Source organism: Arachis hypogaea, chromosome 2 (genome assembly GCF_003086295.3).
Source record: "Arachis hypogaea cultivar Tifrunner chromosome 2, arahy.Tifrunner.gnm2.J5K5, whole genome shotgun sequence".
NCBI classification, from domain to species: Eukaryota; Viridiplantae; Streptophyta; class Magnoliopsida; order Fabales; family Fabaceae; genus Arachis; species Arachis hypogaea.
In genome coordinates this window covers 68,366,750-68,378,722 of record NC_092037.1, presented here as the reverse complement: position 1 = coordinate 68,378,722, position 11,973 = coordinate 68,366,750, and the positions used below count along the sequence as shown (strand labels likewise).

At 36.4% G+C, this 11,973-nt stretch overlaps 1 non-coding gene across 1 annotated transcript; it reads right to left on the bottom strand.

Annotated features, from left to right (window-relative positions):
- Positions 1-11,294: 11,294 nt before the first annotated feature.
- On the bottom strand, positions 11,295-11,402 carry LOC112765949 (small nucleolar RNA R71). Its single transcript, XR_003183983.1, has one exon. It is a non-coding gene; the product is annotated as a small nucleolar RNA R71 (small nucleolar RNA).
- Between the last annotated feature and the right edge of the window lie 571 nt (positions 11,403-11,973).

The window sequence follows — 11,973 nt, the reverse complement described above, 5'->3', positions numbered from 1 at the left end:
ATTTTTTTATGTCCCCTTTTAGGAGTATGCCGATGTTGGTTGTTTGGTCTGGGGTGTTCCCAATCTGGATTTTCTCTACTTCTCCTTCAGGTTGTGGGCGGAGCTCTTCCCGCCTCCTAACTCCTCCGAGCTTGATTGTATGGAATTCTTCTCCTCTCCCTCTGAGGTTTAGACTCTCGTTGTAACAGCGGTGCACCATCTTCTGATCTGCCTTTACTGTGGCTATTCCTTCGGCGATCGGGAACTTCATGCATAGATGCGGGGTCGAGACTATTGCGCCGAGTTGATTTAACGTTGCCCGACCTATTAGGGCATTGTAGGCTGAGCTTACGTCAACGACGATGTAATCTATTTTGAGTGTCTTTGACTGACTTCCCTTTCCAAAAGTTGTGTGGAGCGGGATGTATCCCATTGGTTGAACCGGGGTGTCTCCTAACCCGAACAGGCTGTCCGGATATGCTCTGAGTTCTTTTTCTTCTAAGCCAAGTTTGTCGATAGCGGTTTTGAATAAGATATTGGCAGAGCTCCCCTGGTCTATCAGGGTGCGATGAAGATTTGCGTTTGCCAGTATAATAGTGATGACCATGGGATCGTCATGCCCTGTCGCGATGCCGGATGCGTCTTCCTTGGTAAAAGTGATTGCCGGGATGTCGGGTGCTTCTTTCCTTTCTGCGACGTGGTATACGTCTTTGAGATGTCTTTTGCGGGATGATTTGGAGATTCCTCCCCAGGCAAATCCGCTGTGTATCATGTGGATATGTCTTTCTGGCGTCCGGGATGACCGCACGGTTGGTCCGACATCTTCTGCTCTTCTTCTTTTCCTTTGTTCATCATCATGGGTTGCCAGGTATCGATCTAAATTTCCTTCTCGTACGAGCTTTTCTATGATGTTTTTTAAGTCAAAACACTCGTTGGTGGAGTGCCCCCGGATCCGACAGTATTCACAATATTCAGCCCGGTTTCTTCCTCCTTTTTTGCCTTTGAGTGGTCGAGCTAGTTGTATTTTTTCTGTATTGCAAACCTCTCTGTAGATATCCATAAGAGACACCCGAAGAGGGGTGTAGTTGTGGTATTTTTTTATTTTCTCTCCATGGCGATCTTCTTTCTTTCTGGAATCTTTATCTTTATCCCGAGAGGTGAACCCGGCCTTTGAGGTCTCTCCTAATCGGGAGTTTTCTTTCATGTTGATGTACTTCTCCGCTCGTTCTTGCACCTCGTTCAGAGATGTAGGGTACTTCTTTGATATAGATTGACTAAAAGGCCCTTCTCGCAGGCCATTAATGAGGCCCATGATAGCGACTTCTGTTGGCAGGTTTTGTATATCCAAGCAGGTCTTGTTGAATCTCTCCATGTAGTTGCGCAGGGTTTTCCTCTCTCCTTGTCTGATTCCCAGTAAGCTCGGCGCATGTTTAGCTTTGTCCTTTTGGATGGAGAATCTGGCCAGGAACTTCTTGGCCATGTCGTCGAAACTCGAGATGGATCAAGGAGGGAGGTAATCGAACCATCTAATTGCTATTTTTGTTAAAGTAGTTGGAAAGGCTTTGCACCGAACTGCATCCGAGGCGTCTGTGAGATACATTCTGCTCCTGAAATTGCTGAGATGATGGCTGGGATCCGTAGTGCCGTCGTACAAGGTCATGTCTGGGAGTTTAAAGGATTTTGGGATTCTTGTCTTCATGATCTCTTTGGTAAATGGATCTTGCTCTTTGCGGGTGCTATCTTCAGGAGTGGAACAGCCGGCTTTAGTCTTGACATCGGCTTCAAGTTTTAGGAGTTTGTTCTCCAATTTCCGACGTCGCCTTATTTCTCTTTGCAGGTCCTTCTCAGCCTCTCGTTGGCGTAGAGCTTCTTCCTCAAGTTGTTTTAGCCGATCTTGAAACGCATCCAGGGCTCCCTCGTTTGGGGAGTTCTTTTTGTTGATTTGGGGAGTATCTTTTGGTGTAGTGTCCGTGTTTTTGTGCGGCGTTCTATCCTCTAGATCTGAGCCGTGGTTGTTGTCATGGTCGTCCGCCATGGTGCTGGGATGACTTCTAGGTTCCCCGGCAACGGCGCCAATGTTCCGACGGTTACCTAAAATTGTAGGTCGATCTTGGACGAGATCTTCGGTACTTGGTCGGAGCTGTTGTATCTGACCTGTTGACGGTGGCTGGAGCCGCTGTGTCCGACTTGTTGGACACGGTGGTGGTGCTGATCCTTCGTTCCCGGAGGGTGGGGGTACCTGCAAGGGACTCCGATGTTTAAGTTAGCAAGGGTATTAAGCAGGTATTGAGTAGAATCAGAGTATGTGTTATACCTGTGTACTCCAGTGTATTTATAATGGCATAGAGTGACCTTCATAGATAAGATAAGTTAGTTATCTTATCTTATCTTTATCTTATCTTTAATTGAGGTCATCTTATCTTCAAAGAAACCGCCCTTCTTTCTGTAGGCTTGGGCTGTCTTAGGATTTGGGGCGTGTTCCTCCGTTTGGGCCCTCTATTAAGCCTTCCTGTGATTTGGCCGACCTCTTTGAGAAGAGGTCGGGTCCTCCTGACCTTAAAGAGGTCGGTCGCTTTGTCTGTAGAATATCCTGGGTCGGAGAGCTCAACCCAGGGTATGAACAGTTCATATGTGATAATTACTGTTGTTGGATGTAGAAAGAAATAGAATTTGATAATATTCTGCAACGTTTTCTACAAAATTTTGGAAAACTTTGGCATGACCATAATGGTATATAGAACAATTGGGGTTTTAATAAATTTGTTAAAAAGATAATTGAGTTTAATTTTATACCTCCAAAAAATAGAAGTTACACAATTTTTAACATTAGTTATAAATTTTTGAACATCGAATGTTATAGAGTAATTTTGTAGGGGATCTGATAAGAAATGGATCCTTGTATATACGATAAATTTTGCATATCCGCCATTGAAAAAGCAAAAGATCATCGCATGACGTAGTTTTAAGTATGCGATGCCTTACGTATGCAAAAGGTGACCATATATGTGAGGATTTGGGAAAGTGAAGGTGGGATGAGATCAAAAGTGATGTCTTGCGTATATGGTTGTTATTTGTGTACACGATGGTCAAGGATAGTAGAGTGCCGCATACGTGATATATGGTCGCATACGTGAAGGTACTCTGCCTACTTGGCACTCTAAACCTCAGAGTTTTGTTCTTGATAGAGGATAAAAACTACTCAATTCAGCAAAATTTATCCACAAGGGAGAGGTATCTACATATTTATAAAACATGTTTTATTTTTCTCTCCAACTAATGTGATACTTTACATTCCACCTCAAAATAAAGCACAATGTCCTTATTGGCCTATTAATTAGGACACATGCTTTAATACCATCTATAACAACTTATTGCACCCAATTGACAATATTATCTACTTTAACACTCCACTTAACCCATTAAAATGCATCCACAAGAAAATGGTATCTACATCCATATAAAGTGTGTTTTATTTCTCTTTTCAACCATTGTTGGATTTTACCGTTTACAATGATTTTCAAACTTCTAAAAAAGCTATGTATTCCTCTTATGAGATGCACAATAAAGTGGCTATATTTGATGAAGGTTCTTGGATGTTGTTGGATCTAGCATATAATTAACATGTAAGCTCATTGTTAGTAAGACAGATATTTATCATATGCATTTATATATATTACTTGGGTGTGATAAATTATTTATGACTTGTTTTGTGAATTAAAATCGTATTAAATGGAGGTATTGGTTGTAAAGGTGTTGATAATAACCCTTAGGTTAACAATTCAAATTATTACAATTGACAGAAAAGATTATTATTTTTTTAGATTGTTGAAAATACTCAACCCCCAAAAAGAGAGATCATACAAGTTACATGACCCAACATTAGACTTCTTTTAATATTGCCATAAAAAATCAACGAAAAGTCACATAAATACAACAAGTTAAGAAACACAACAGCTACAATAATAAAACAAAGATAAATAAAAAAGGGTCCTTAACAAAACAACAAAGTCTTTCCATATGTCTCAATACATGTTATCCTTGCTCTATCAAATTCGGAGTTGTTAATGTGTCAACTTTGTCCATGCATCTATTTTCATCGTCATATTTGTTCATTATACTTTGAATATGAATTCTTTTATCATACCGAAGCTCCAAACTCATGTTTGAAAACTTGGTTGTATGTTTACTGCTTTATTTCTTAAAAACATTTGATTCCATCCCACTTCTTTTTTTTACTTTTTATCTACTCCACCATTTTTTTATTATTAGTCTCCAACTTAATGTCCTTTTCTTTAATCCCTGCTACTTCTAATAAAAATTGTATCACTATTTGTATGCCACCCAAACTCGCAGCACCAATAGAACTCTTTTTTTTTATCACCTCCCCCATATAGCACTACACTCTTTACCACCCACAACTAAGTTTTCTCCCACCATATATTTGTTTGTATCACTCTTATATATTATATCACCAAACGCATGTATTATCAATGATTTCTAGAAATTTCTCTACTATCATAATCTTCTTTACTCTCCTTTTAACATACCATTGGTTAACTAGCTCCGTAATTTGTTCTCAAGCACTTTCTAATGAACTATGTTCTAAAAAACATTTTCATTTCTATATCTCCAAGTTGACCATATAATAGCAAAACAAAAAAAAATTTTATTTTTTTTATCATATTACAAACTTTCTGACTACCCTTATTTTCAAATCATATCATAATATCTTACCCTATTCAAATTTTACACCATATATCAATAAATGATTTACCCTTTCTGAAGCTTTATCGCGGAACACGCACTCATTTTCACCTTGAGGTATGATATTCTTTTTCACCAATTTGTTCTTTGTATTCAGTTCGTCTGTTCTCACCATTCAGATAAACATTTTCACTCTTGGAGGAGCTATCCCTCTCCAAATTTGATCATATATGTGCTTCGCATTTGGTGCTCCTAGAATTTTTCTGGTAGCCATATTGATGTATGACTCCACATTATATGTCCCTTCCGAGCCAAAGATCCACACCACTTTTTCCTTATAATATGCAAATAAAGTCATATTTTCTAAAATATTATTAAACTCACTCATTTGTGCCATTTTTCTCTCAAAAAATTTTCTCCTCTATTAAAAGTTTCAAACCCAAGTTGACCCACACCACTCACCACAATCACTAATCATACTTTCTTTTTGACATGATACTCTATAAAGAGATGGAAATATATCTTCAAGTGTTCTTGCCCCAGTTCATTGTCTTTCCGAAACCTAGTTCTTGTTCCATGACCAACACACACCCTCTACCCTCATTGCACATCTCCTTGAACACATTGTTCGACTATTTTTTTTTCACAGACCATTAGCACCTTTACATAAATATTTTTCTATCAGTAATCTCATATCCACATCGTAGCACGATGCCACTACTTTCTTCCGCAGCACGTCACCTTCATCTGAGAATCTTACTACCATTCAAACAATATGACCACTTTATCATCACCAAGTCCCCCATTTCAAGGTCACATGCTCCTTTGGCTTATGAATAGTGCTCCATTTTATGGTTGGCATATCCCTCTTATATTTTTTCTCTCCCCCCAAAAGAACTTAATTTATAGTGAAATTATTTTTTTGTTACTTCTTTTTCCATTTTGAAGATCCCTAAGAAGTATAATGGCAGGATGTTAATAACCGACTTAATAATCACTAGTTTTTCTATCTTTGTTAGTAGGCTTAACTTTCAACTAAGCTTTTTTTCTACTTTATCCAAAACTGGCTTTTATGTTGTCACTCTCCTTAGACTAGCACGACACTCTTAAGTATGTGATTGGTAATGACCTTATAATGTAACTCATGGCTCTCCTCATATCCATCACCTCTTCACAATTGCAATTAACTAGGATAATGTCTGACTTTTGAAAATTGATTGTCTTCCCTGACATCATTCAAAAGTACTCCAAAATTCTCTTGTAGTTCCTTATAACAACCTAATTAGGCAAATAGAAGAGCACGATATCATTTACAAATTGTAAAAGAGATAGTTGTACCTTTGTCTTCCCCACGGGCAATCCTTTCACTAGCTTCAAGTGAACTGGCTTCTACGATATCAACATGCTCTCGCGCCTTCCAGAGTATAAAAACTAGTTCTCGGACCTTAAACAGGGATTACAGCACTAAAAAAGCAGAATGGATAGGCAAAAACAGTTAAAATCACATTTTCTTGTAAAACAGGACAGTCATGCATACACACGATCCCCCTTTTTGCGTGTACGCGTGAAACACGCACAAAAAACAATCAATTCTATAATGCAAGTTGTGCGTACACATGCATCATGCACACACATGACTTGGCTTTTTTGTCTATGCATGGTATGCGCACGAAGCTTTTTTCAGTTCTGTAACACCCCTCATGGGTACGCATGACCCTAATTTTCTGCAACATTTGCAGAGTTTAATTTTTAACCTCCAAATTCAAACCTCTATAAATTTTTGTGCAATTATCAATTTTCCTTCATTCTTAAACCATTTTAATAAGATCTTTTTACTAGATTTAATTTAAGACAAATTTCACTCACATCCGAACTTCAAGTACCAAGTTATGCCCCGTTGAAGTTGGTAAAAAAATTGTTTTTTTTTTACCAAATCTTCACAATTCTCCAATTTCATCAAATTTCAATGCAATTTAGTTCAAATCCACTCCAATACCATTTCTAAATAGTTCAAACACTCACTTATCAATTCCTATCAATTTCAAGCCTAATCAACCCAATCATAACTCATTTAGCACATTCCATCATATATATCATTTCTCAACAACAACTCATAAACTCCCATATCCAAAATTCATAACCAAACTAAATTCAATCATTATTTCAACTAATTACAACATAACAATAATTCACACTAAATTAGATCATTTATCCAATTCAACATCATTACTTCACCAATCACAACACAACCACACCATTACTTGCCTCAACTTACCAAGTAGGGAATTTTTTTCACCCTATTATGGCCTCTGACCCAATTGTCATATCAAGCCTCAATAGGCAATCACATCAAAAAATTAATTCAATCATAATTTCATTCAAATTCAATCAAACTCATACTCATTTTTGCAAGTTCACACTTCAATACTCAATCATACCACAACATTCATATCCAATTTCATTCAAACTAACACATATTACATACCAAGTGATTCAATGCACAAAATCATATTAACACATAATCCATCATTAATATACAACATTTTCCATCCAATCATATCCTAGAGAAAATTAACCTAAATTTTTACATAGTGTTACATAGTGCTTATCCAAAATTAAGACCCATACCTTAATGATAGCAGTTTTAACCTCGGGAAACTCTTCTCCCGCAATTTCAACCTCCACCAAAATCTCATCACTTCGATCCATAACTCAACTCCGCACCAAATCAATGCCAAATCCAATTTTAAACAAGCCAAGACAATCCACACAATATAATTATAATAATTACTCAATATTCATACTAGAATTTTACTCAAAATTATTAATAATTAAGGAATTTAATCTTTCTCATCTTAATTCACTCAAGATTAGGATGGAACCCACTTTGAATCTATACTAGAGTACCCTTAAAGAATCAAAATCACAAGTTTCTCAACAACATATTCCCAAAAATGCAAATTGGAAGAGAATGAAAAACTGGGAAGTGATTTCATATTTACTGATGAGCGAATAATTTATACGCTTTTTTGGCATTATTTTTACAAGGTTTTTAGTATGTTTTATTCACGTTTTATTATATTTTTATCAGTTTTTATGCAAAAATCACATTTTTGGACTTTACTATGAGTTTGTGTGTTTTTCTGTAATTTCAGATATTTTCTGGCTGAAATTGAGGGACCTGAGCAAAAATCTGATCCAGAGGCTGAGAAAGGACTGCAGACGTTGTTGGATTCTGACCTCCCTACATTCGAAGTGGATTTTCTTGAGCTACAGAAGCCCGATTGGCACGCTCTCAATTGCGTTGGAAAGTAGACATCTTGTGATTTCCAGCAATGTATAATAGTACATACTTTGTCGAGATTTGATGGCCCAAACTGGCGTCCAAACACCCACCAAAGACCATTTTTTGGCGTAAAACGCCAGAACTGGCACCAAAGCTGGAGTTTAACTCCAAGAATGGCCTATGCACATGAAAGCTTCAATGCTCAGCCCAAGCACACACTAAGTGGGCCCTGGAAGTTGATTTCTGCATTATCTGCACTTAGTTACTCATTTTCTGTAAACCTAGTTTACTAGCTTAGTATAAAAACCACTTTTAAAGATTTATTTAGTATCCTTCATCATCTTTTGTCTTTGGACCATAGTTCCACGTTTTGGAGGCTAGCCATTCGGCCATGCCTGAACCTTGTTCATATGTATTTTCAATGGTAGAGTTTCTACACCTCACAGATTAAGGTGAGGAGCTCTGTTGTTCCTCATGAATTAATGTAAAGTATTATTGTTTTGCCTTCAATTCATGCCTACTTCTTCTCTAAGATATAATCTCGTACTTAATTCAGTTAAGTCAAGACTGAAGGCGTGACCCGTGATAATCACGCACTATCTTCAGTAATCGCTTCGCCAAGATCCGCGTGCCTGACAACCACAGCAGTCTACATGATGTTCAACATAGTCATTGGACGCCAGCTGGAGTATATTCTCTTGGATTTCTAATCAACGATTCACATCGTCTCTCCTGACAACAGAGCATCTGAATCTGGGATTAGAACCTTCGTGGTATAGGCTAGAACAATAGACAACATTCCTGAGATCCGGAAAGTCTAAACCTTGTCTGTGGTATTCCGAGTAGGATCTGGGAAGGGATGACTGTGAAGAGCTTCAAACTTGCGAATGTTGGGCGCATTGACAGTGTGCAAAAGGATAGAGAGATCCTATTCCGGCACTAGCAAGAACCGATAGATGATTAGCCATGCGGTAGCTGTGCCTGATATTTTTCATCCGAGACGAGAAATCTGACAGTTGATTAGCCGTATAGAAACCGTAGAGGACCATTTTCACTAAGAGGATCATACAACTTACCATGAAAGGGAGTGCGCAAGATTGGATGGAAGCAATAGGAAAGCAGAGGTTCAGAGGCAACAAAGCATCTCCAAACACTTATCTGAAATTTCCACCAATGAGTTACATAAGTATCTCTATCTTATTTTATGTTTTATTTATCTTTTATTTACTAAAACTTCATAACCATTTGAATCTGCCCGACTGAGATCAACAAGATGACCATAGCTTGCTTCAAGCTGACAATCTCCGTGGGATCGACCCTTACTCACGTAAGGTTTATTACTTGGACAACCCAGTGCACTTGCTAGTTAGTTGTATCGGAGTTGTGAATCACGATTTAGTGTGACCAAGTTTTTGGCACTATTGCCAAGGAGCGAACAATTCCGTGCACCAAGGTTTTGGCATCGTTGCCGGAGATTGTTCAAGTTTGGACAACTGACGGTTCATCTTGTTGCTTAGATTGGATAATTTTATTTTATGTTTAAGCTTTTTATTTTTATTTTCAAAAAAATAAAAAAATTTAATAAAATCATAAAAACCAAAAATATTTTGTGTTTCTTGTTTGAGTCTAGAGTTAAATTTTAAGTTTGGTGTCAATTGCATTCCTTTAATTTTCTTAAAATTTTCCAAAACTCATGCATGGTGTTCTTCATGATCTTCAAGTTGTTCTTGGTAAGTCTCCTTGTTTGATCTTTTAATTTTCTTGTTTTGTGTCTTTTCTTGTTTTTCATATGCATTTTTGAATTCTTAGTGTCTAAACATTGAAAATTTCTAAGTTTGGTGTCTTGCATGTTTTTCTTTCATAATTTTTTTTTCAAAAATATGTTCTTGATGTTCATCATAATCTTCAAAGTGTTCTTGGTGTTCATCTTTACATTCAAAGTGTTCTTGCATGCATTATTTGTTTTGATCTTCAATTTTCATGTTTTGAGTCTTTTTGTTGTTTTTCTCTTTCCTCGTTAAAATTCAAAAATAAAAAATATCTTTTCCTTATTTCACTCATAATTTTCGAAATTTTTGCATTGAATTAGTCAAAGATTTTTCAAAATCATATCTTTTCTTATTAGTCAAGTCAAAATTTCAATTTCAAAAATTTATCTTTTCAATTTTTTTTTAAAAATCAAATCTTTTTCATTTTTCTTTTAATATTTTCGAATTGTTGGGATAAAAATTTTCAAAATCTTTTTCTTAATTTTATCTTATATTTTCGAAATTAATACTAACTTTTAATGTTTTAATTCAAAAATTTCAAGTTTGTGACTTTCCTATCAAGAAAAATTCAATCTTTAAATTCTAGAATCATATATTTTTAGTTTCTTGTTAGCCAAGTCATCAACTTTAATTTAAAAAATCAAATCTTTTTTTTATTATATCTTTTTAATCATATCATTTTCAAAATAAGTTTCAATCATATCTTTTTAGATTGATAATTTCAAAATGCTTTTTCTAACTTCCTATCTTTTCAAAATTAATTTCAAAATCTTTTTCAACTAACCACTTAATTTGTTTGTTTTAAATTTTAAAGTTTACTATTTCTTATCTTTTTCAAAACTACCTAACCACTTTTCTCTCTCATTAATTTCGAAAATTAGCTAACATTTTTCAAAAATCTTTTTTTTTTTAATTAATTTATTTAATTTTCAATTTGCTTTTATTTCCTTTCTTAAATTTTGAATTCTAAATTAAAATAAAAACAAAAATATTTTTCTTCTCTTTTAACTAATTTTTGAATTCCCTCTCCCCCTCTTCTCCTTCTATTTATTTTTTTTATTTACTAACACTCCTTCTCCACTCATAAAAAAAAATTCGAACCTTCTCCTCCTCTCTGTGTTCGAATTTTTCTCTTTCTTTCCTCATTCTTATTCTTCTTCTCTTTTACTCACATAAAGAAATCTCTATATCTTGACAAAGAGGATCCCTATTATTTCCCGTTATCTTCTTTTTCATATGAGAAAAAACAGGGATAAGGACATTCTTGTTGAAGCTGACCCTAAACCTGAAAGGACTCTAAAGAAGAAGCTAAGAGAAGCCAGAGCACAACACTCCGGAGAAAACCTTATAGGTTTTTAGCTGAATTCTTGCAGATCTGTGATACTGTAAAGACCAATGGGGTTGATCCCGGGGTCTACAGGCTTATGCTTTTCCCTTTTGCTGTAAGAGACAGAGCTAGAACATGGTTGGATTTATAATCTAGAGAAAGCCTGAACTCTTGGGAAAAGCTGGTCAATGCGTTTCTGACTAAATTCTTTCCTCCTCAAAAGCTGAGCAAGCTTAGAGTGGACGTTCAAACCTTCCAACAGAAAGAAGGTGAGTCCCTCTATGAAGCTTGGGAGAGATACAAGTAATTAACCAAAAAGTGTCCTGCTGACATGCTTCCAGAATGGAGCATCATATGTATCTACTATGATGGTCTGTCTGAGTTATCTAAGATGTCATTAGACCATTCTGCTGGTGGATCCCTTCATCTGAAGACACCTGCAGAAGTCCAGGAACTCATTGAGATGGTTGCAAATAACCAATTCAAGTACACTTCTGAAAGAAATCCTGTGAATAATGGGGTGACTCAGAAGAAAGGAGTTCTTGAGATTGACACTCTGAATGCCATATTAGCTCTGAACAAAATATTGACTCAGCAAGTCAATATGATTTCTCAGAATCTGACTGGATTGCAAGCTGCATCCGGCAGTGCTAAAGAAGCCTCATCTGAAGGAGAAGCTTATGACCCTAAGAATCCTACAATGGAAGAGGTGAATTACATGGGAGAACCCTATGGAAACACCTATAATCCTTCATGGAGGAATCACCCAAATTTTTCATGGAAGGATCAACAGAAGCCTCAACAAGGCTTCAACAACAATAATGGTGGGAGAAATAAGTTTGGCAATAGCAAACCTTTTCCATTATCTTCTCAGCAACAGACAGATAATTCTGAGTAGAGCCTCTCTG